This window comes from Hyperolius riggenbachi, chromosome 2 (assembly GCF_040937935.1).
Source record: "Hyperolius riggenbachi isolate aHypRig1 chromosome 2, aHypRig1.pri, whole genome shotgun sequence".
NCBI classification, from domain to species: Eukaryota; Metazoa; Chordata; class Amphibia; order Anura; family Hyperoliidae; genus Hyperolius; species Hyperolius riggenbachi.
The window spans coordinates 371,623,378-371,649,403 of NC_090647.1; the positions used below are offsets into that span (position 1 = coordinate 371,623,378).

The 26,026-nt window shown below is 43.9% G+C and overlaps 1 protein-coding gene across 1 annotated transcript in view; it reads left to right on the forward strand.

Annotated features, from left to right (window-relative positions):
- The first annotated feature begins 441 nt into the window (after positions 1 to 441).
- The window catches only part of LOC137546828 (rho-related GTP-binding protein RhoC), a 109,575-nt gene continuing 83,990 nt past the window's right edge, over positions 442 to 26,026 (forward strand). The window contains exon 1 of the mRNA XM_068269728.1: positions 442 to 614. The gene's annotated coding sequence lies outside the window, so the exon portion shown is untranslated. The remainder of the gene's footprint in view (positions 615 to 26,026) is intronic.

Here is a 26,026-nt window from a genome sequence, read left to right on the forward strand (position 1 = left end):
GTGATGCAAATAATATTGTTATATTAATATAAACATTAAAATACAATCTAGTAGATTAGTACTACATTACACACTACATGCAGATTATACAAAATAGCAAAATCAATGTAAAAAAGAACAACTGATTCCCAGTTAAAAGTAATCAGAAATGTCACAAAATACGTTAATTACATGTCAACTGCTCTATTATGTTTGTCACAAATTTAAAGTAGAAACGAGTTCAAAATGTATTTTCAAGTATGAAAACTGAAAGGAAACCGACAGACAGAAATGCAGTAAAAGTTGCTGCAGCTCCTATGCAAATTTCCAGCGTGAAACAGGTTAATTAGCTGCTTTTTTTTCTCTTCCACCTCCTCTCCCACAATCCTTTGACAATGATGTCATGGTGAACCCTGAGGGGGTGGAGGATTTAATTCTTCCTCTAGCACAGAGCTGCCCCTCCTTCCTTCACTGAAGCCTGCAGTCTGGAGAGTAGGGAGTGGGAGCCTGTCACTTGCACTGCTCAGACATACCAGTCCAAGACACTGCAGTCTCTCTCCGGCCAGGCAGCGATCACCGGCTCGTCATCGCTCCAGAACACAGCGAGCAATCTACAGAGCTGCTGCGGATCTAAGGTGAGGCAGCCGGAGCGAGCAGCTCAGGTCTGGAGTGCTCTGGGGTGTCTGACAACTGTCTGTACCACACCTCTGTGCTTGCCGGAGCCCATCCAGGCGGGACACTCAGCGCATAGGTAGCTGCTCCTCCTGCAGATCATTGTATCCATTCATTTATTGTATTGGGAAAGTTCTGGGGTCTCTCACAAGTTTGCTCTACCTGTTCTGGTGTCTCTGTAGCAGATGTGTAGTTCAGTGGTCACCGTGGGGGCAAAGCCTGGAGTGTGCTGTGTATGTTGCCAGACAGGATCACCCCTGATTGCTGCCAGTATCCACAGGTTATATACGGTGTGCCTGTTTACATCCTGCCCATCAACAGCGGCTAACCAGCCTCTCGTTACAAGGAAGCTCCACTTTATGACGGATGCTGCTGAGGGCAGTTTGTGTACGTTTGGTGGGCATCATTGGTGGAGGTGAATGCTACTGTGAAGCCACACGGCAGTAGTTTTGTTTCCTCGGCTACAAGGGAGGAATGTTCCGGCGCGGTGCCGCCTGTACAATGTATCTGATGTAGCTAGTCTACATTACAACTTCACTCGCTCTGCACTGTTTTTCTCTTGTGACACTTTCTGGCTCCTGTTCTGTGGACGGAGAGCGGCACACACCCTGTTTATCTGATTGCCTTGTGGTGACGGCGAGGGACAGGAGTGTCCTGTTTATCGGTGGCATCCAGGGTGATGGCGGGGGCGGGGCACGGTGGCTGGAGGATTTCAAAGGACTGGGGAGGGATAAGGGTGTGAATTGCGCTTTATACACAATCGGCTTGGGAAGCTCGGTGTCAGTTTCCATGGAAACAAGTTTAAATAAGTTTTTCATATGGCTTTAAGGGTTAATGTTGCGGCCGGATTTTTACTGTAGATGGAAATGAAATCCGTAGATTGTTTATGTTCGAACCAGGCAAAATTTGATTAGAAGTAAAAACTTGCTTTGACAGGTGCAAACCCTTTTTTTTTTTTTTTTTTTTTTTTTTTTTTTTCCCTATTTAAGAAAAAAACTTGCTCAGGCCAGTCTTTGACAGGTGCAAAGGTGTGTGTGTGTGTGTGTGTGTTTTTCTTAATGAAACATGACAGTTTTTTCTTGAATATTGTTACTCTGCATAAAGGTAAAGTGGTAGACTTTATACTGATTATGTTATGGGCAGTTGCATATAATTTGTTTCTGACAGAATAGCCCATCACCACCTCATTACAAGTGGTTTTTTTTTGTTTCCCCCCCCCCCCCCCCCCCCCCTGAATTAGTTACAGTAAACTTCCCAGTATTTTAGTTCTGTCCTATGTACTTGTTGGCAGACCATTGTTCATAAGAAGCAGGTGGGAAAAAGTTTAAAAATAAAAAATAAAGTTGTTGGATCTTTGTCTTGAAACCCGGCTGTGGCGGCCAATAACTGCCTCTGCCAAGAATCCAGTGTACGAATAAGAACCCGAACCCACTAGGGTTTTTTTGGCAGCGCCGACTTGGCGATTCCCAAAAACACTTTGCCAATGAAAGTGTGTAGGGGTGAACCCATTAGTGCGATTGCAATTAGGGGTAATCTCTATCACAGGACATGTAGCATTTTTAGCACGTTTGTGCTTAATGCAAAGTATATAACGCTGCTTATCAAAGCAGTTATGCAGCGCTTTGGTGATCGCGTCTTAAATAAAACTTTGAAGAGACACTGTAACAAGAAAAACGTCCTCTGGGGGGTACTCGCCTCGGGATGGGGAAGCCTCAGGATCCTAATGAGGCTTCCCCCGTCGTCCTCCTGTCCCACGGGGGTCTCGCTGCAGCCCTTCAAAGCCGGCCCGACAGATCCGACATCCTGTTCAATATTTACCTTTCCAGGCTCCAGCGGGGGTGCTGTTTCGGCTCTTCTGACGGAGATAGGCGGAAGTATCCGATCTCCGTCGGGTCCGCTCTACTGCACAGGCGCATGAGATGGGCTATTTCCGCCTATCTCCGTGGGAAGAGATCCTGCGCTGGAGCCACGGAGGTAAATATTTACATCGCCGCCGCTCCGGGAGGATTTTTGCCGCCACAGTGGGACCGTGGAGGACGGGGGAAGCCTCAATAGGATCCGGAGGCTATCCCCCAGGGGAGGTTTTTTGTTACAGGTTTTCTTTACTCACCCACTGTCTTTAATTCTCTCTTTTTTTTTTTTTTTTTCCCCTTCTGTCCGTAGCTCCGCCCCCTAAAGGAAGAGATCACAGGCGCTTCTCTGATTGGCCCTAGAGAAGCACCTATGACCGAATTGGAAGCACTGTCCATTACTGTACAGTGTTCGGAAAATGCAATCGCAAATTCCCTAGGAATCGCATCACACAGTGCTGCAGCGATTTTTAAAGTGCTGCAGTGATTCCTAGTGGGTTCCAGACCAACATGTACAGATCAGTTTTGTAAGAAAGACCAGAGCACCAGAGGAATGGGTGATGGTATGGGAGCAGATCTAATCTTTAAAGGAAACACAATGTAAGATGTATATGGAAGCGGACGTCTTTATTTTCTTTTAAATAATGCTGATTCCCTGGCTGTCCTGCTGCTCCTTTGCCTCTAATACTTTAAGCCATAGACCCTGAGCAAACATGCAGATCAGATGTCTATGTCAAATCTGACAAGATTAGCTGCACGCTTGTTTCAGGTGTGTGATTTAGACCCTACTGACCAAAGATCAGCAGGACTGCCAGGCAACTGGTATTGTTTAAAAGGAAATGCATATGGCAGCTTCCATAGGTCTTGCACATCAGGTACCTTTTTAACATTTCAGCTGAGATGTCCTTTAAAGAGAATCTGTAAATTAAAAACATCCTCTGGGGGGTACTTACCCCTGGAGGTGGAAGCCTCTGGATCCTATTGAGGATTCCCCTGTCCTCCTCCATCCTACGGTGGCAGCGCTAGAAGTCCCTGAACGGTGGGCATGTAAGTATTTACCTTGCTGGCTCCAGCGCAGGTGCAGTAGTGGCTCTCCGCCCGGGCTCAGACGGAGATACTAGAGCCCCATCAGGTCAGCTCTACTGCACAGGCGCGTTTTGCCTGCGCAGTATAGCGGACCTGATCGGACTCAGCCATATCCGCCTGAGCCCATCTAGGAGCCGCTACTGTGCCAGCCGGGGAAGGTAAATATTGCAGGCCCTTTTCCTTTTTTTTTTTTTTTTCTTCTCCTCGGGGGGGGCGGGGGGGGGGGGGGGGAGCAGTGCTGCCGTCAATAGGATCCAGAGGCTTCCCCCCCTCCGATGTAAGTATCCTTCAGGGGAAGTTTTGTTTAGTCTCTTTAATAAACCTGTACGTTTTCTAAAAGTGAAACCTTAGATATTTACCTTTGGGAGAGGGAACTCACTAGAGGCTTCCCCCTCCTCCACTGCCAGGTCATTCTCCATAGCATGCAGCCACACTGCACCTGCGCAGAAGTATGGACCTGCTCCAGTAGAAAATGCCAAGCCAGATTGGGTCCATGCTACTGCGCATGTACGAGCTGCTGATACCAGATTGTCGATGGTCTGTTGGGGTACGCAGCACTGGATGGGTATGGTAGAGGATGGGGCAAGCCTCCAGATTATCCTTTGGGTACTTTTCCTCCTAGAGTTTTACTTTGACTGGATTAGCTGCATGCATGTTTCAGGTGTGTGATTCAGCCACTGCTGCAGCCAAAGAATTCAGCAGGACTGCCAGGCAACTAGTATTGTTTAAAAGGAAAAATCCATATCCCTCTTAAGGTTCCCTTTAAAGGGTTCGTAAACTTTAAAGTACCCCTGTACATAATATAGTGAGGCTGGATTTAGAAGCTAGGGTTGGAAGGGGGAAGGTTGGGAGACGGGATGGCCAGCAGACTCCATCATCAGATCCTGCTAATTGAATCTGATCAGGGAGGGATCTATTGCTGTCCGTGTAGTGCACACAGATTTCCAGTAAAATTTCAGCATGAAATCTGTGCAGCTGTCTCCACCTGCTGCCCTGCTGGGCCTGTAGTGAGTGTGGAAGTGGTGCAACTCACCTATTTGCTGGTGCACCTCCTACAGTGTTCTGTGTCTTCTGTCCATTGCTGCAGGGGGTGCCTGTACTCCGTGACCTGATGAGACATGCATGACCTTGTACATCATAAGGGCATTTAACATGAGGGGGATTGGTTCTGGTTTGGTAAACTATGAATTGGTGATGAAACACCAGTGAATACTATTCTCAATAATCTGCACTTGCGTACAAACCACCAGTGCCACAATCAGTAACCCATTGTTTGGACTTCTGATGTCAGAGGACACACTTGAAAACCTCTACAGTTCTCAACCACTTGTGAGTTTCATTCACAAAATGTTCCCTCTAGCAATGCTGTTGGCGCTTTCACTTGACATGGCTACAAGATGTTTGCCTGCCTGGTTTTCATTATTATTACAGTCCTTGATATCTTAAAGTGGACCCAAATTAAAAATACAAGATTTCAGAAATAAAATCTATTTTCTAACTTATAATTATAAATAGCGGACATTTTTCAGCTGCATGATGACAAATAGAAAATATATTATATATTGGAGGAACCCCTCCCTTCCTTTCATATTGCCGGTACAGAATCTGGCAGACTGGTGGAGGAGATAAAAAACAAAACACAGGCTGCTACTGATGTCACAGGGGAGGTGATCTCAGCTTGTGAGATTTCACATAGATGACGCCCCTGTGAGGGAGGGTAGCTGATGACAAACACACCCATGATCTAAAACCTCCTACTAAGCTCAGAAGTAATAGTTGCCACCTGTATAGCCCTAGTTATGAAAAGAGAAGGGTGAAAAGCATGCACTGAAATGCTCATAGGCTTGAAGGAGTGTTTATCTTTGTGTGTGTCGGAGTGGTGCAACAGTAAATATTTTGAATTAAAAAAAGTTTGGTTTGGGTCCGCTTTAACCTGTGTAAACCTGCAAGTTTTTTTTCTTAAATTATATCACACAGGAAACCAAAATATTTCTTGCAGAACTATAAATATAGGAATGGCAAATGTTTGCTTGTTTGGCTCTGTTAAGGAACTGATTTAGAAAATGCTCAGTCAGATGCAAATAGATGTTTGGCAATAAATGGGAATACACCTCAAAAATACATATAATTGATTTTTTTTTTTTTATGTGAACTAAAGCAAATGGTTTCTAAGTAGAATACACACTTTGACAAATATTTACATCTTCAAATTCCACCGCTTCACTGCATGTCCCATCAGTCACACCCCTTCCTGGTCTTGGGTGGGGTCCAGTTTCAAATTCTGTTCTAGAAAATGAGGTATTGGGAAAGCTCAGACCCGCAGAGGCAATGAGGGAGAGTATTTCAGTTGGTCATTTTCCACTTTCGAAACTTCTGGATAGTCTGGAGGCTTCCCGTGTCCCCCTTGACCCCACCCTCTTCTAGCAGGCAAACAAAATATCTGAACTGGGCTGTAAGCTCTACTCTAGTAGAGGTTTTTTATTTGTACTCTAAACACAAATATTGTATTTATCCAAAACTAGAGCCTTAATGTTGGGATAGGCTGTTCATTTTATCAGGGCTGTGGAGTCGGGCAATTTTGGGTGCCTGGAGTCGGAAAAAAATGCACCGGCTCCGACTCCTAATGAATTTGTAACTGTAATTAAAATAGAAAATATGCTAAAATGTTCTATTTCTCAGATAATAGTCATTAAAAATAATGTATATATACAGTAATAGCTGTGCTTAGTCCACAAAAATGAAATAAACCAATCAAAATTAGTTACTTGTGCTGCTTCAATAAAGCAGTCCCCGTATTTTTAAGGTCAGATATACATATCTGATTGTGACTGTATATATGATGTGTACACAGGAATCTCTTATATATGTTATGGCCAAAACCAGAAATTGGCCAATTCTAGAATTGGCCGGCCGTTTCTAGAACTGGCCGATTTGACGTCGGCCAAAGTCCAAAATGCTGGAAATTTCTGACATTGGCCGGCCAGTTCTAGAAACGGCCAAAGTCAGTCGGCCAAAGTCAGAAATTAGCAGCATTTTAGACTTTGGCCGACGTCAAACCGGCCAGTTCTATTCCCGTTTTGGCCGTAACATATTATATTAGCATTTTTATTAGTGTCGACATAGCTGTAGGCCATGTGTGCAAGTGCACGTGGGGACAGACCTAGCCCGTTTTTAAACGGGCTAATGCTGGATACACACGTTGCGTTTTGCAGCGCAATTCGTGGGATCGATTCCATCGATTCGATTATTTCCAACATGTTCGATCGTGATTCGATGGATACAGCCGTCGATTTTGCATACTTAATATGCAAAATCGACGGCTGGATCCATCGAAACACGAACGAACATGTTGGAAATAATTGAATTGATGGAATCGATCTCGCAAATCGCGCAGCAAAACCCAACGTGTGTATCCAGCATAAGGTCACTAGTTATCCATAAACTGCTATCCTCCTCTCAAATTCCTCCCCCACCCCCTTCCATTCTCTGTCCAACCCGTGTCACCTGGAGCCTTGGGTCGTTCGAGGAGAAAGCAGCCGTTGTGAAGAGCTGAGCAGGGACAGCAGATTGCAGGGACAGCAGATTTCAGCGACACCAATCCTCCTCCGGCCCGCTTCGCAGCATCAATACCCCTGCTTCTCAAGCCCCGGGTCCTCACTGACGGAGAATGGGGCATGGAGAACTTAGCAGAGGAAAGCTCATCTTTCCTCTGCTAAGTTCTCCGTGCCCCATTCTCCGTTAGTCTGTGAGGACCTGGGGCTTGAGAAGCAGGGGTATTGGTATATGATCAGGAGAGTGCAGACGAACGGGGGACAGCGGAACACCAGCAGCACACAGACAACTGACTGAGCTGCGCACAGCAGCTCATCGGAGAGCAGGGGATATGAAGCAGCCGGCATCGTCAGGGCAGCCCAGGGGTCCTTGTAAGTAAAACTGACAGCCGGAAACAGCGCGGGGAGAGGAGACAGAACAGAGCAGACAGCCAGAGACAGCGCAGGGAGAGGGGACGTAAAGCAGAGAGGGGAGCTTCGGGACTTGGCCGGCCACACTTAGTTAGTACGCGATCTGGCCGGCCAAAGTCCAAAATTCAGCAGCGTTTTGTGTATTGGCCGCAGAGAGCGGCCACTTCGCATTCTGACCGGCCAGAACCCGAAGTGGCCAGACTTCGGGTTCTGGCCGTAACATATATACTAAATGACATCTATGCTGTAAGAATAAAGCCTGATTTATAGCTGTGTCACTAATAGAGATGGTCAATGAGATGGAAATAATTCTGCACTGATGCTGATTTATGCAAATGTATGCACTCCCTTTGCTCATGAAATCAAATAATTTGATATGTTGTTAAAATTTGGTTTGGTGACTACAAATTAAAGGGTACCTGAGACGGATGAAAAGTAAAGTTTTATACATACCTGGGGCTTCCTCCAGCCCCCTTCGGGGCTAATCAGTCCCTCGCTGTCCTCCACCACCCGGATCTTCTGCTATGAGTCCTGGTAATTCAGCCAGTCAGCGCTGTCCGGCCGCATGCCGCTCCCACAGCCAGGAACATTCTGCACCTGCGCAATAGTGCTGCACAGGTGTAGTATGCTCCTGGCGGCGGAGTGTGTGCATGTGCACTACGCCCGACTGGCTCAAGTACCTGGACTCATAGCAGAATATCCAGGTGGTGGAGGAGGACAACGAGGGACTGATTATCCTGAAGGCGGCTGGAGGAAGCCCCAGGTATGTATAAAACTTTAATTTCATCTGTCTCAGGTTTACTTTGTTACACAGTAGTACTATACTCTACATATGCACTCCCCACAGAGCTGCAGGGAATCCACTGAGAATGTTGTGCACATTGAACACAGAGGTGTTGTCTGTTTACAATCTCCTCATTCCCCTGCAGAGTACCTGCACATCATTCTTACATTTACCCACAGTCACATTGCCTAGGGCCTGATCCATGTTCAGATGTGTAATAGAGGAAGAATCTCCTCATTCCCCTGCAGAGTACCTGCACATCATTCTTACATGTACCCACACTTACATTGCCTAGGGCCTGATAGATGTTGTTTGTTCCGGTTTGTACCTTTTTACAAGTACTCTTACCAAGGACTAGTTTTAGTCTAAAGGGAATAAATCTAGTAGTCTACATATCCTTCTCACTTCAGTTGTCTTGTAAAATTCCTAAGCGTTGGCAGTTAAGAGACGCATTTCATGTTACATACTTTTAATCAACAAAATTGTAATATGCAAATTAGAGGAGTCGGAGTCGGAGGAATCCTAAACTGAGGAGTCGGAGTCGATGTATTTTTGGACCGACTCCACAGCCCTGCATTTTATTGCATTGGTGGAAATGGCAGTAGTCGACACTGCATTGCTTTGCAAGGCATCAATCTGTGGAAAGCTGATGCTGACAATGTTTTGAATCGTACTGAAATCTGTTTGAAATCAAATATTGCAAGGCAGTAAAATGACTTGATTTCTTAGAGCAAGCATTGGCTACTGTATGGCTAGCTTTAACTTGCCTGCTGATCAGTAAATCCTGTCTACGCTTTTGAATGTACATGACAAAAATAGAAAGGCATTTTGAGTAATAAAGTTTACCAGTAGAAATTACCTATAACTCATGTAACAGTAATGCAAACCAATGTGGTAGGTTATATGAGATCTGAGGCCCAAACTATTCCTAATCTGAGCTCATGAGAATTCCAAATAAAATTTTTAAAGGGGGCTTAGATGCTTTCCTTGCGTTGAGAGACATCCATGGCTACAATTACTAGGTAATGCCTAATGATGATCCAGGGATTTTATCTGATTGCCATCTGGAGTCGGGAAGGAATTTTTTTTCCCTTTTGGGGCTAATTGGACCATGCCTTGTAAGGGTTTTTTGCCTTCTTCTGGATCAACAGGAATATGTGAGGGAGCAGGCTGGTGTTGTACTTTGTTTTCTGGTTGAACTCTATAGACGTATGTCTTTTTTTTTTTCAACCAAAATAACGATGTAACCATGTAAGGTTTTGGATAGAAGTGATCAGTAAATCGATCAAAAAAATAAAAAAAATTTGGATTGTACCTGTTGGAAATCGATTTGACCCCATCTGACAGGAAATTGCATGGTGTGTACCAGGCATTAGTTTTGGCTGATCCTATTTTGTGTAGCCATTGATTTTAAAACCTTCTTTTTTTTTATTTTTTTTTATTTACTTATATTGTGCTTTGCAACTCTCTTTAGGGGAACTAGAATCTCGGTGCAATCGGTCTGAAAATGCAACAGGTTTGCAGTGAGAATGCTATCATACGGAGACACTGCGCCCCCAGTGTGAACCAGCCCTAATAGTGCTTTATATGGGGTTTTTAGAACAGTCTGTTTTTGTCCCTGTTAAGATGTCTCCCATGTGAATTACCTCTACAAAGGAGGAAAAGTGGCGCCTGAGGGTAATACCCGGTTGATTGGCTATAACAATCGAAATCACTAACTTTACGTTTTGGTTGGAGCGCCAGTGTTATTCCTTTTAGGGGCTGTTTCACACAAAGTGCCTTTCTGGGATTTTTTTATTTTTTTAATCATCAATTCAAAAAGTGCTTTGTTTATGCAATCTTATAAAAGTTTTTACACTCTAGCAAACCAAAAGTGAAGTTAGTAAAAAATAAAAAATAAAAAAAAAAATAAAAAAAAAATTGGATACTCTCCTATGGAGGGGGAAGGCTCTGGGTCCTATAGACCCTTCCCGTTCCTCTCCTGGTCCCCTCATTCCAGCACTGTCATCCCAGTTGGCAGTCCTTGAACAATAGGTGGAATACTGCTGCCGCAGGAGGCTATGGAAGTCTTCGGAAGCCCGAGTGCTCCTGAAGACAGGCAGTTCCACACATTACGGAGCTGCCAGTGTTGGCAAGCACTCTGGAACCTGAAGACTACCAAAGCCCCCCCGTGGTGGGAAATTTGTACGGCAGTGACGGTGCTGGAACGAGGGAACCAGGAGAGGAATGGGAAGGCTCTATAGGAGACTTCTTTCTCCATAGGCGAGTATCCTCTTTTTGAGTGTGAAACGGGCCTGAAATGTAAGTTTAAGGGCTGGAACCAACGAGTGCTTTTCAGAGCATTTAGGGAGCGCTTGAAAAACGCTAACGATTTCCAAAACTGCTCAGCTAATGTTAACGGATGTGCCAACTTCCACTGGAGCGTTTGCGATTCCCAAAATCGCAAGTGCAGGACATGCAGCATTTTGTTAGCGCTTCAAAGTAAAGGATATAATCACTGGCGTAATCGCTCATCAAAACCTGCACGGAGCGATTTTGCTAGCGTTTTAAAGTTCAATGTACACTGTAACAAAATTAAAAATGAAAGGACCAATTGGACTTTAAAACGCTAATCGCTACACAACCACTGGCAAACTGATAACACTTTCTAAAATCGCTCCCTAAAACGCTCATGAAATCTTACAAACTGCTCATACAAAACGCTAGCGATTGCGATTAGCGATAGCGTTTTGTAGTGGATTCCAGGCCTCAGACAGTTCTCTACTTTTTCTATCATTGTTGAATGTTTTGAAAGAATGTTGTTGGCTGTCAGGACTACACATAGGCTTCAATTCATCAAAGGGTGTTCGATAACAAAATCCCAGTCCTTAAAATACCGCATTCGGTATTTTACACTTCACTGTGCTAATTCATCAATATTTTCCCATGTGTGGTAGAGGTTCGTTAAGTTACCGAAGTAGGCTGTTAGATAACGGCAGAGTGGTGCAGAGCAGCTTGGAATGTCTCTGTGTTGTTACAAGCTGATAACAATAGAAGGCATCCAGACATCCCTTTACATGTAAACGTGTGTTATATTTACTGTTACTTATACTGCCTCTGCTGCTCTGAATCTGTCCATCAGTGTTTCTTAACATTTTACTTCTTTGCCACAACGTAGATAAACTTCCTGGAGACTTTACAAATGTCATGCTTGGTGATTTCACCACATGCATCTTTGTATATTCAAACAGGGACTCAAAGGGTTAAACCACCGAAGGACATCTGGGGATATCTTTTGTCCCGTTATCTCTGCTCACTGCTTGGGGGGTCTGAAAGCTTGTGTGGAGAAGCCTGTGTGACCTATCAGCGGCACTTGCAGGAGAACAGGGGCTGTTTCTATTGGCTGCCTGCTCCTGTTAATCATGAAAACATTCACACAGAAGGCTTTCGAAGCCTGTAACGACAGGGGAGAGCTTGAGATAAACACCGAATGTGCTAGCGAATGTGGTAACCTTGATGAATTAACATTTACTGACATTTGCTGACATGTGTTGAGCACAAGTCGGTAATTTATCTCATTGCTCTGTGATTTCAGCTTCTCATTCGGTAACAGCTTTGATGAATTAACATTTTCTTAAGTGCCCTGTTAACTCAGCTGTTTTCAGCATTACCGAATGCGGTAATGCTTGATGAATTGAAGCCATAGACCGGCTTTTACTTCCTCTAGTGACAGAACTCCACGTGTACAAGTTAAGCCAATGGAATTCAGCTCATAGGTTAAAGTCCGTTGGGAATATTTTAAATCTGATGTTTAAGAATCCCTCCCACTAAAATCCGTAGCATGAGCATGTGAAAGTATGGGAAAACACAAAAATGTTGCCTTCAGAATTGATGAATTTTAAGGTGTGGAGAATTTCCCTCAGTTTTTCTCTCTTCTACCCTACTCCCTGCATGAGGCATATAAAGCATATGTAACTACAGTCTCTTGTATCCCCATATTAGCGCAGTGGTGCTCACAGAACTTGTGTAGCTCTGTCCAGAGTCCTTCCTCCAGTGATTGAGATTACTGCCTATTACTGCTGCGCCATATTGTTTACCTACTTATTTCAGGCACGAGATGAGGAGCAGAGAATTGTTTACATGAGTGAATCTAAAGCCCCATAAACACTGAGCGTGTTTATGGGGCTTTAGATTCACTCATGTAAACAATTCACAAACAATTAGATTCACTCATGTAAACAGCATTCTTTTATGTAGCACAATTATCAAACCACTTTTGTTGTGATACAACCCAAAAAAAGTTGCTTGCTATTGTTCACACAACTGATAAGCCGTTAATCCAACTGTTGAGGTGCGTACTCATGCCGGATTCCTGTAAACGACGGGTCGGCAGATCTGTCAAAACTAGCCTTATCAGCCTGCCGACAGACTGTACACACTGACAAACTGACGGCAGAATGGCCGCCCCGTAGGTGGGTCTGACGACCGACCGTGTACGCGCCATTGGATTGACGTCTTATTAGTCTTTATCAGTTGTGTGAACAATAGCAAACAACTTTTTTTTTTTTTTTTTTTTTTTTTTTTTTTTTTTATTGTTAACTTGTTTCACAGCAAAAGTTGTTTGATAATTGTATTGCATAAAAGACAGCTGTTGAGCGTGTATGCATCGTGTGTAGACGTCCAAATTGATTCAGATCAATTTTGCGATAGATTTTGCATTGACCCAAAATTTATCGCAATCAGATTGGACCGGTTGGAAATTATCTAATCCTAGCTGACGGAAAATTGTACCTTGTAGATGAGGCTTTAAAGTTAGATTGCCCAGCATGCTTATGGTGAGCCAGAACTCCTAGGAGTGTGTTTAAAAAGGACCAAAAAGCCTTCTTAAGGGGCCCATACACCTAACGATTTTCCCACCGATATACGGCCGATTCGATCACAGTGATCGAAACGGCTGTGAAATCGCCGCGCACACCGCTGACAGAACGATCGATTTCCGTCCGAAATCGATCGTATCCGTCTGTGCAGAAGATTTTTCTCGCTCGCCGGCGGATCGGGAGTGCATCGATAGGGGCGTTCGAATGCCTGACGACCGACGCAATACAGCAAGTATACATTACCTGTTCCGTCCGGCGCGAGTCCCCTGGTCCCCGCTGTCGTCTTTCCGCGCTGGGTTCCGGACCGGCTGCAGCTACACAGAACTTCCTGTCCCGGCAGGAAGTTTAAACAGTAGAGCGCCCGCTACTGTTTAAACTTCCCCTGGACAGGAAGTTCAGTAGCTGCAGGAACGGACTGGAGCCCGGAGTGGAGAAGACAGCGGGGACCAGGGGACTCGCGCCGGCCGGAAAAGGTAATGTATGTGGGGGAGGGGGGGGGATGCGGCAACTCCATAGATTGCGATCGGTTTAAGGCTGAAATCGATTCACAATCTATTCACAGTAAAGGTGGCCATACGATCCCTCTCTGATCAGATTCGATCAGAGAGGGATCTATCTGTTAGTCGAATCTGGCAAATCGACCAGTGTATGGCCACCCTTACTAAAGATACTATGCACAACAGAAATGTACCATCTTAAAACAGAAAGTTTATGATTATTCAGGTTGGAATGAGCATATTAATCTGCAAATCATCCTAGGGCCGGATCCACACTATAAGCGCTTTTGTGAGCGCTTGCGTTTGATTAGCGATTGAGCGCTTGCTAAAAAAAATGGCTCCCATTCACTTTCATTGAAATTGCAGTAAAAATTGTGGAAAAATAGTCGGGATTGCATATGTTTTTCTGCGTATGTTTTGCCACGATTTTAATGACAGGATTTTTTTTTTTTTTTTTTTTTTAACAAGCGCTAAACAAACACAAGTGCTCGCAAAAGCACTTATAGGGCTTGATTCACTAAAACTCAAATATCACACCTTATCAAAGATATTACACCTTATCAGAGTAGCATAGCGAGTGCTACGAACCCACAGGGGCTCAGAGCAGGATGAGTGCCATTGCCAATTAGCAGGCATAAGTTTGTAGCGCTCACTGTGCTACTCTAATAAGGCATGTTAACTTTGATAAGGTGTGATATTTGAGTGATCACAGTTTGGTGAATCAAGCCCATAGTGTGAATTTGGCCTTAAAGTATAATTCTCTTGAGGAAAGCAAATAGAGTAGATGGAAGATACTGCTACTGTGATTTTAAGATGAAAAATGGAGAACAAAAAATCCTTTGCCAAATTAGAGCAGATGGGTGCGTTTAGTGATCATAGGGCATGGCAATAAATTGTGCATTGGTTGTTCACATGGCATACATGTAGTCTCAGCTGTGACATCTCCATGCCAGAACTGTCAGCGCAGTTCAATATATGAATGTCTACAAGGGACAACCATTTTTCCACCCCAATGTTACATGGCGTTTCCTATGTATGTCCTTGCAATCCTGTCCTTTATGCAACACAGCCACAACATTACTAACTAGTGATGGCTATTGTAATGTTTAAACTTATTATTCAGAGGAAAGAATATAGGTGTGTATTAGTAGATGGGAGATGCCATCTCAAGCTGCAGGAGAAAAACTCATATGGCTGTCCCTATTGTGGTAGAGCCACAAATTTAAAATGCACCTGAGATGAAAGTCGTCTCAGGTGTTATACTCCCCTGGGGCTTCCTCCATCCCCTTTGAGGCCGCTCGGTCCCTCGCCATCTCCCCAGGCTGTCCCTGTACCCCGCAGGATGGACCAGTACTCTGTCCCATTCGCGCTTCATCGCACATGCGGGAGCACCGACTGGCACATGGTCGATCCGGATGGGCTGCACATGCGCAGTTGCGCACAACTCCAGGCAAAGAAGTGCACGTAATGAAGCTAATAGCAGGAACACTGAGGGGACGGTAGGCTGGAGGAAGACCCAGGCACGTTTAGGATTCCATTTTTCACCTCTGCTCAGGTTCCCTGACCCAAGCCAATCTTTACTGCTGGCAAGGTGCATGTTCATTGTGAAGTGAGCAGGAACACTCTCCCAGGGTGCACTGGGGTAGAAAGCAGTGTGACATCATAGCCCATGCTTGGCAAGACATCACAGGGAGGACGACAAGTGTGTATATATCTATATATAACAGAAAACAGTGTGTAGCAAGCACCCACGGAGGGAAAAGGCTGATGTGCTATGACTTGCAGTGTCTCTGCACTCTCCGACACTCCGTCTTGTTTCCAATCAAGTCAGCACCATCCAAAAAGTATTCAAGCTCTTTTATTAATAAAAAGGATGCATAACAGGATTTGCAGCTGCAAAGCCTGTTATGCATCCTTTTTATTAATAAAAGAGCTTGAATACTTGTGGATGGTGCTAACTATATCTATATATAATAAATTTTTTTCCCTTAAAGAGAACCAGAGATGAAGCACCCGCTTGTATTTTACCTTATAAATCAGTGGGAACATGACAGTAAACACCTAATCTGCCCTTTGTTTCATTGTTCTCTGTGTAATCTGACTGTTATCACGTCTGATAAGAATCCCCGACTGAGAAGTCAGGCTGCTCCGTCTAGCTTTGCTACAGAAAGATTATAGCTAAATCTGTCTTCTGTGGTGTTATTTCAAGCCCAAGCCTGCCCCCTTGTGGCTTTGCTATAATGACTCAGCTATAATCATTCCCAGCAAAGCCAGATTTAATTGCTCAGTCTGGGATTCTTGTGACTGCTGTTAACAGACACTTTTAGCAGTGAGGAGGAAACAGAGAGCATGGTAAGTGTTTTCTCTAATGTTCTTACTGATATACATGGTAAAATACACAAGGGTGCTTCCTCTCTGGTTCCCTTTAAGCTGAAACCAGGATAATTTAACATAAAATTGGGTATCCTGAATAATGTATTGTACTATGTTTTTGTGATGCCACTTTAAGTAATATACTTGTTTAATTTAGCTGAATGCGATATAGTTTTTAGTCATGAACTCAGATTAAGGGAGGCTCTGAGGAAAAGGGGTGAGGGGAGATATTCCTGTGAACTTCTGCTGTGTTCTGCTCCTTGCTCTTTGTGGATATCGCTGGGATTCTTACTCTCCTGAAAGCTCATCTCATTGCAATGTTTGTTTGCATCAGAAGTGCCCTTGAAGGTCTGCCAAGTCAGAAGAGCATCATATACTAACCTCTACATTTTAATATTACCTCTGGAATTCATTTGCTATAAAGTGGTACTTTCTGTCACATGCCTACTCATAGCTCAAGTAGATCATTATGATTCAACTGCTGAATCACTATCCAGCGTGTAGACATGTGACTGGCAACTGCAAAGCTGAAACAGGAGATTTTCAGGTCTGTGCTAGTGTCATATGGGTGAATCACAAGACTTGCCAAACAGAATTACACATTCTGATGAGTATCACAGCTTACTTTCAGTCCACACTACTCATGGCACCTCCTGCTCACTGAGACTTCACTAGGCAGGATATACTTAATGGGGGTAACAGTAAATTCGGGCGCCTGAGGCTAGTGGACAAATCGGGCGCCGCCATTCACTCCTATAATAAATATCGTTTAATGGGCGCCCGATAGGAAAAAAGGGCGCCGGAGAAAAATAACGTTTTAAAAGCGGCGCCCGGAGACTTAATGTTTTATTACTGCTTCTCATGATTACACATTATTTAATGATTTATACATTTTTAAATATTATTTTTAAACGAAAAACAGTACTTTTTTTTTTTTTTTACATTATTTTTAAACGAAAAAACCAACAGGGGGGTCTTAGGTTTAGGCACCAACAGGGGGGTCTTAGGTTTAGGCACCAACAGGGGGTCTTAGGTTTAGGCACCAAAAGGGGGGTCTTAGGTTTAGGCACCAACAGGGGGGTCTTAGGTTTAGGCACTAACAGGGGGGTCTTAGGTTTAGGCACCAACAGGGGGGTCTTAGGTTTAGGCACCAACAGGGGGGTCTTAGGTTTAGGCACCAACAGGGGGGTCTTAGGTTTAGGCACTAACAGGGGGGTCTAGGGGTTAGGGGTAGGTACAGGGAGGGTTACTTAGGCACCAACAGGGGGGGTCTTAGGTTTAGGCATCAACAGGGGGGTCTAGGGGTTAGGGGTAGGTACAGGGAGGGTTACTTAGTAATTTTTTTTTTAAACGTTATTATACGTTTCACTATTTAAACGAAAGATTAACGTTTTTACAATTGCCGATTTAATGCACATTATTTAATGATTTATAACTTTATAAAACATTAATTTTAAACGAAATACAGTACAATACATTTTTAAACGTTATCCATGCTTATCGTTAAAAACCCGGCGCCCTTTTTTCCCAGCGCCCCTTTTTAACGTACGCCTTAATGGGACCTTGAGCAGAGTACTAAAATCAAAATTGGCACTTACCTGGGGCTTCCTCCAGCCCCCTTTAGTCCGCGAGGTCCCTCTGCATCTTCCGTGGTCCCGCCGGCGGCCCTGTTAATGCGGCGACTGCAGCTTAAGTCGTCCGCAACTGCGCAGCCCGGCCGCACTTCCAGGTCGAACATGCACGTGTCGCATTAAGCCTACAGCGCATGTGCAATTGTCTTTTGAAATCTGAGCAGGAGGCTTACGGCGATGCACATGTGATCGAGTCAGGAGCTTGGCTGGGCTCTGAATGCGCAGTTGCGGATGACTTTGGCCGAAGTTGCTTCACTTACGGAGCCCAGAGGACACCGAGGCGTCTCCCGGGCTACCGGACCCAATCTGTATCTGTGTGGGTTTCCTCCCATTTCAAAAATCAGGGTTGTGGGGTCTGTACAAAAATCATCCTACTCAAACTCAGACTCCTCGGTTTTTTTGATTCTACTGACCGACTCTAGCTCCAATTTTTATATAACAATCTTGTTGATTGAAAGTATGCAACATAAATGCATTTCATCACTGCCAAAGCTTAGGAATTTTAAAGCTCTATTAGGATGGTACCTGCTTTTGGGAACAAAACAAATCCCCTGGCCAGGAGAGAAGGGGGTTGGGCTGGAGAAAGCTCTAGGTAAGTGCTGATTTTGATTTTATTACTCTGCTCAGGGTCCCTTTTGAGGCTCCATTCACAGTGGGTCGTTGCGTTGTAATGGAAAGTCACAATGCAGCATTGCAATGCAAAAAGGTGGTAACGCAGATTAACACTGCGTTAACTTCTCGTACAGTAGAGCATACAGGCAATGAAAAGTATGCTTTTCTATACCTGGTTACGTGTGCGTTTAGAGGTAACGTACTGCAGCAGTGCATTGCCATAACGCTAAACGTTACAATGCGACACTAACGTCCCATAGGCTTATCATTGAAGTGCAATAAGCAGTGTTATACGAGTTTATAAGTAACGCAGCTCTGCAACATCCCACTGTGAATAAGCCCTCAATGTTTATCCCAGCCAGGACCCTATCTGTGTGGGTTTCTTCCCACTTTAAAAATCAGGGTTGTGGGGTCTGTACAAAAATCATCCTACTCAAACTCCGACTCAGTTTCTGATTCTACTTACCGACTCTGACTCCTCCAATTTTTATGTAACAATCTTGTTGATTGAAAGTATGCAACATAAATGCATTTCATCACTGCCAAAGCTTAGGAATTGTAAAGCTATATTAGGATGGTACCTGCTTTTGGGAACAAAACAAATCCCCTGGCCAGGAAGCTGACACTCTACCCTGTTGGCCATCCCGACCTGTCATTGCCAATATGAATGCGCCGGATCGTTGTCTATATAATAAATTTAAGGGTGGAGCTATGCACTGGAAGCCAGCTATATGGGGTTCTAGTGAATCTTATTAAACAGACAATGGCCTCAATTCACTAAGCAGTTTAGATTAGTCTACTGATGGTTTGGTGTACATCAGTCGCATCAAAAGGGAATTAACTAATAATTATTAATAATTACCGAATGATTTAGACCTGGTCTAAAACATTCAGTAATTACACAATTCACAAAAGCAAACAAGGAGTAACCACGCCTATTTTTTCTGAGGTTAGACCAGCTGATTTCTGTCGGTGAAGTACTTCTGTGAGGTATTTTAGATGTGAGGATGGAGCTTTTTGTATTAATTATGCAGGAATTTTGTTGAAGGATGTCAGTCATAGCTACTCGTATCTTTAGACCTCATATAGTAATTAGACCTAATTATTGAATGTTTTAGACCTGGTCTAAAAAAACGGGTCTAAAACATTCAGTAATTATTAGTGAATTTTGATGCGACTGATTGCTGGTCTACACCAAACCATCAGTAGACTAAAACTATCAGTAAACCAGTCTAAACTGCTTAGTGAATTGAGGCCAATGTGTTGGGGCATTCTAACTTTTAACCATTATATGTACACTAGGATGCACTTTAACTAAACTTCGGATATAGCTGTAGAGCAGCTGTTAAATAGAATTGAAAACTAGCCTTGCATAGGAGTACATTGAGAGGGTGCTGAAGCAAAGAACATGAATCAGACTGTAGGCAATCTAAGGGCATATTCACAGTGGGATGTTGCATTGTAATGCGAAGTTAACGTTGAAACGCAAAAAGGTGGTAACAACCATTAACGCTGCGTTACTGTGGTGTACAGTAGATACAGTAGAGCATACAGGCAATGAAAAGTGTGCCTCTCTGTATCTAACGTCTGCGTGTAGAGGTAATGCACTGCAAGCAATGATTTACCATAATGCAACATTTCCAATGCGATGTTAACGTCGCATAGGCTTAGAGGAGCTGTTAGGTATAAGGTCTCAGAGAAAAAAAACACATACATCAGTAGCTAAAGATTGGCTGTACTTACATTACATATGCATTTCACTGTCCACGTTTGGATTTCACAGAATTTTTATATAGTATTTGCAGAGAATGATGCTCCTGACAGCTCATGGCAGGTTCCATGTTTGTCTGTCTCCTATGAAGCCAAATTTGTTGTCATGTCCTCCCTGCTTCCTGATGATTCGACTCAGAAAAAGACACCACTACTGTGCAGTGAATATTAATTAGCCATGTGGCTAGGAACAATAGCAGACTCATGCAGTATACTCTGCCCTGAGATTTTTCAGTGCTGTCAGCTGGACTGCGTTACAAGCTGTTGTAACATGAGCCTGTAACTTCTCACTAGCAGTCGAGGGGCGGGCCCAAGGTGGGAAGAAGCAGCCCCAGAATGCTTTGCAGTATGGTATACGGCCTCTCCTCCTCTTAAAGAGACACTGAAGCGAAAAAAAATATGATTAGTAGCAAAGAAAATATTCTCATACTTTTTTCAGGTATATAGTGTTTTTTCTAACATTGCATTAAGCTGGCCATACACTGGCCCGATATGCCGCTGTTTCGACAGCAGATTCGATCACTGGGATCGAATCTGCTGCCAATCGTTCGCGCTGCACGACGAATTTCGATCCATTCCGTCCGATCGTGCCGTGCGGAAAATAACCGTCGATCGCCCGCGGGTAAAGAGCGCATCGCTAGCGGCATTCGAGTGCCCGACGACCGACGCAATAGAGCTGCAATACATTACCTGCTCCGCCGGCGCGACTCCCGGGTCTCCGTTCTTCATTCTCCTCTCTGGTCTGGTCTGGTCTCTGGCATGCTTCCCTTCTTCCTGTCCCGGCAGGAAGTTTAAACAGTAGAGGGCGCTCTACTGTTTAAACTTCCCCCCCCCCCCCCCCCCGACAGGAAGAAGGGAAGCATGCCGGAGACCAGAGCGGAGAAGAGCGGAGATCCGGGAGTCGCGCCGGCGGAGCAGGTAATGTATGCGGGATGGTAGGAAGCGGCGGCAGCACCACCACCACAGATTGTGAACGGTTTCAGGCTGAAATCGGTTCACAATCTGTTTGCAGTAAAGGTAGCCATACGATCCCTCTCTGATCAGATTCGATCAGATAGGGATCTGTCTGTTCGAATCTGATGGCAAATCGACCAGGGTATGGCTACTTTTATTGTATAATATGTGCAGATTACACAACACTCAGCATTCAAAATGATTCTTTTAGAGCAGACTGTGAAGTAATGACCTCTCCTCTAGCAGAGGAAAAGTAAACAGTTCACTTACAGTTGAGATAATAAAAGTCAGATAACAGCCCTCTCCAAGACTAACTTAGTCGGAGAGCTTAATGGCTTGTTTGCATAGATAACAACTGGAGTTTCTCAACTCTTCCTGTACTGGAAACAATTACACTGATGTATCTGATCTTAACCACTTCACCACTGAGGGGTTTTACCCCCTGACCACCAGAGCAATTTTCACCTTTCAGCGCTCCTTCCATTCATTCGTCTATAACTTTATTATTACTTATCCCAATGAAATGAACTATATCTTGTTTTTTTTGCCACCAATTATGCTTTCTTTAGGTGGGACATTATGCCAAGAATTATTTTATTCTAAATGTGTTTTAATGGGGAAATAGGAAAAAATGTGGGAAAAAATTATTATTTTTCAGTTTTCGGCCATTATAGTTTTTAAATAAAGCATGCTACTGTAATTAAAACCCATGAAATGTATTAACCCATTTGTCCCGGTTATAAAACCATTTAAATTATGTCCCTATCACAATGTTTGGCGACAATATTTTATTTGGAAATAAAGGTGCATTTTTTTTCAGTTTTGCATCCATCCGTAATTACAAGCCCACAGTTTATAAAGTAACAGTGTTATACCCTCTTGACATAAATATTTAAAAAGTTCAGTCCCTAAGGTAACTATTTTTTTTTTTTTTTATTGTATTTTTTTTTTTTTATTACAAAAAAAAATAAAAATTGGGGAGTGTGGGAGGTAATGAGTTAATTTATTGTGTAAATGTAATGTTTGTATATGTAAAATGCTTTTAGGGTGTAGTTTACTATTTGGCCACAAGATGGCCACAGAGTGTTTGTTTACATGCGACCTGTAAGCGTCCGGAAGGACGCTTACAGGAAGCAGTAGGAGGCTGGGAGACGCACAATGATCTCGCTGTTTCTGAAAGAAGCAGCAGATCATTGCGGGGGCTAGATCAACAAACGGGAATGGATTTTCCCGTTCATTGATCTCCGGGCGGGCGGCGGCGTGCGGGAGCGCGGACAGCGGCGGTAGCGCGGAAGGTACGGATTTCTCCGTCCCTGGTTTTTTAGGAGGGAAAAAAGGGGCGGAGAAATTCGTACCGCTGGGGGTAAAGTGGTTAATGTTTTATTTCTTAGCTGTACTACACATACAAATCATAATATCATTTTTTTCGCTTCAGTGTCTCTTTAAAGTGAACTAAGCAGCTCCTGGCTTCAAATAGCTGCAAGGGCTGCCATTGTTCAGAAGCTCAACCCCTGCTGTTTTACAACTAGCATTGTCCAGACTAGGTGTGAAATTCTTCAACTGTAACTGTTTTCTGTTTGAAGTACAATGGGGGTTTGTTTGTGGTCAGTTAAGTCTAATAAGGTGATTTCTTATTTGTGTTCAACAATCTCCTGCTCAGCGACCGCAGGTACTTTGCGGACAGACAAAGTGGCTATTTTAACCCTTAGATGTAAAAAAAATGAGGTAAATTGAAAGTTTTTTTTTTTTTTTTTTTTTTTTTTTTTTTTTTTATAAACCACATTTTTAGAATGCATTTTTAATTTGCTATAGAGCTGCCCTGGGTGTTAAAAATGATGCTCGGTTCACTTTAAGAGCTTGGGAATAACATCCTTGCTGTTCAGCACACATCAAAAGTAAGAGATTTTTAACTTTAGTATTGCCTTTTTTGCTTCCTTCTAAACTGTTTAACACAGGAGAATAGAGGTTTAAATTAGCTTTTGCAGCCTGACAGTTACTCTTTAACATTAGTGTGTTAACCTGCATTAGAATTACTTTATAACGCAGGACAATAACTAACCACTGTGAATGCGACCTAACTGTGGGTACATCTTAGTGGCCACAAATGAGCTAATTTTTTGAGCCCAATCCAATTCGCTTATCTCCTACGTTTTTCTCCTAGGTGAATTCTTACAGCAAGTAAATATTGCAAATTTTGAAGGTACTTTTTTCTCCTACTTTTTGGTACTTTTTCAGTTGCAGAGTACTAAAATGTTTTAAACAGAAAAATTATCTCCTAGGAGAAAAAAGTAAATTGGATCTGGACCCTTTTTTTTTTTGTCCAATTTTACCAAATCAATGTAGTAGAAGGGTAAACTGAGTGAATATAGTGTATGGATAGTTTAGGCAGTCCCTAATGCTACACACTATGCAATTTTCTGACAGATTTACTGCTTATTTCCAACATGTCTGACCTGATTTTCAATTAATTTTTCGTTCACTTATATGAAAAATCATTTGAAAATTGATTAGCAATCCGATCGGACATTAAATCTGTAAATAAAAAAAAAATTGCATTGTGTGTACCTAGCATTATATTCAGGGCTGTTGAGTCTGAGTAGAGTCAGAGCAATTTTTGGGTACCTGGAATCAAGTCAGTGGTTTCCTAAACTGAGGAGTTAAATTCAGATGATTTTTGTACCAAATCCACAGCCCTGGTAAGTATTAGACTAAGGAGTCGGAGTCGAGGCGTTGGAGCAATTTTGGGTACCTGGAGTTGGGAGTCTGTACAAAAATCATCTGACTCCAACGTTTATGAAACCACAGACTCCAAAGTCCTGATTATATTGCATAGAAATGGTAAGATTAGCCAAAAAAGTTTGGATCATTAGTGGCCACCATAAGGCCTCTCTCAGACGGGAGGCGGAACTGTGGGCTTGCCAAGCAGTTAAGTCACCCGCCAGCCCAGGCAATTTGGATGCAATTTAAATGCAGCTGAATTGCAGCAGTTGTAACACCACACATGTCAACCTTAATACGTGGTGATACAGGGTGGCAAAGGACAGCAAAATGTTGAATCAGAGCACGGCTGCGCTCAGATTTGAATCCATGGAGGGTCGCCTGTCTACCATCTGTACGGAGTGCTAACAAGTGCCTGGCCAGTGCAGGAGAGCAGCTGACAGCTGCCTGTGTGAAATGGCACTGAGGGCTGGGACCCACTACAAATCCCAAAGCGTTATCGCAGTCATTAGCGTTTGTGGTAGTGCTTTGCAAATGATTTGAGACATTATTTTCCTGGTCCAATACAGTACATTATCATTAATCATCATTTCTCTAATTGCCATCCGGGACAACCTGAGATCCGGTCCCGCCCCGGATCTGGGGAAACACAAACCCAAGAAGTTTAAAAGCCCCCGCCCACCCTCCATCCTCAGTTCATCTGTGTTTCCGCCACGGAAACACCTAAGAAGCAAGCTCTCGTTTGTTTTTTTTGTTGTACTCACCGGAGGGTGAGTTTTGTATCCAGGAGGCAGAAGCAGTTTGGGCGATGGCAGGAGGCAACGCTGACTGCAGTACTCCTTCACCTTGGGCGGTGTTCGGCTGCTGTGTGGTGTATAGCCGCTACACCGCACTTCCTCCATCAGACGCCGGCTCTGCAAGGCGCATCCGGTCAGCTGATTGACGCCGGAAAGTAAACGTCAGACGCTAGGTGGGCGGTGAACGTCTGACGTCCGGCGGGCGTGGAGGAGGAACTGTTTGGGGAGCCAGGAAGTGAAATAGCGTGCGCCTGGCGTCTCCGACCCTCAGACCTGCAAGCCGGAGGAGAATGTCTCAGACACAGGGGAGAACAGCCTCAGCAGCAGCGTGAGTCGGAGACTGCGGGCGCTGCTCCCAGGTCCTCTACGCAGGCTCTGCCATCAGGTTCTAGTGGGGTAAGCCTCCAGTTGGAGGAGATGGTTTCCTACTATGGCATCTGTATTGTATATATGTATGCAGGATGGCATCTCAGTACCTTGTCTCTCTCTGTTTTATTTTCAGACAAGATCTGAGCCTAAATCTACTACTACTACTACTACTACTACTACTACATCATCTAACCAACCTAAATTCAAGAGATGTAGCTTATGTAATACGAAGATATCCTTAGAAGCCCCGAGGAATTTGTGTCAGGCTTGTATAGATGCTATTGTAGCCTCCCAAACTTCCAATATTCTTAAAGAGGTTATGGATACAGTTAACAAGAATATGCAGGAAACTCTTGACAAATTTAAGGAATCCTTTGTACAGCCAGTTGATCAATCTCTGACGGGGCCCTCTTCCGGTGCTCCATCCCATCACTCCTTTTCAGATGTTTTAGGAGCTGAGGAAGAGGAAGAGGGGGAGGAGGTGTCTGTATCCCAGGAAGAAGGGGAGCAGCCTCAGTCAGAGGGTTCAGAGAGGGATGATATGGTTAAAACTCCCAGATTTTTATTCACTCCTGATGAATCTTCTCAGTTACTTAAGGCTGTATACACCACGGAACAGATCAAGGAATCTGTTCCGGAAATTTCTCCTCAAGATCAAGTATATCTAGGTTTGGGTCAGTCTACAGGCAGTTTTTTTCCTGTCCATAGGACTTTACAGGATATAATTACTTCCCAGTGGCAAAATCCTGAAAGGCCACTATTTATCCCCAAATCAGCAATGAGAAAGTACCCCTTTGCGCAGACAGAGATTGACAAATGGACCAAATGTCCTAAACTTGATGCATCCCTGTCTCAATATTCAAAGGACTCAGATCTCTCCTTCGAGGACGCAGGTGTCCTCAAGGATGTTATGGATAAGAAAATTGATGCCCTTCTCAAAAGAGCTTGGGAATCAGCGGCCTTTGGTTTCATTCCGGGCATTTCAGCCACCTGTGTTTCTCGGAATCTTAGAATTTGGATGGATAACCTTATCGATCAGATTTCTAAGGGTGCCCCTTTTAAGGACTATGCAGCTTCCTTGCCGGTGGTCCTTAACCGGTTCAGCGCCGCAGTGCC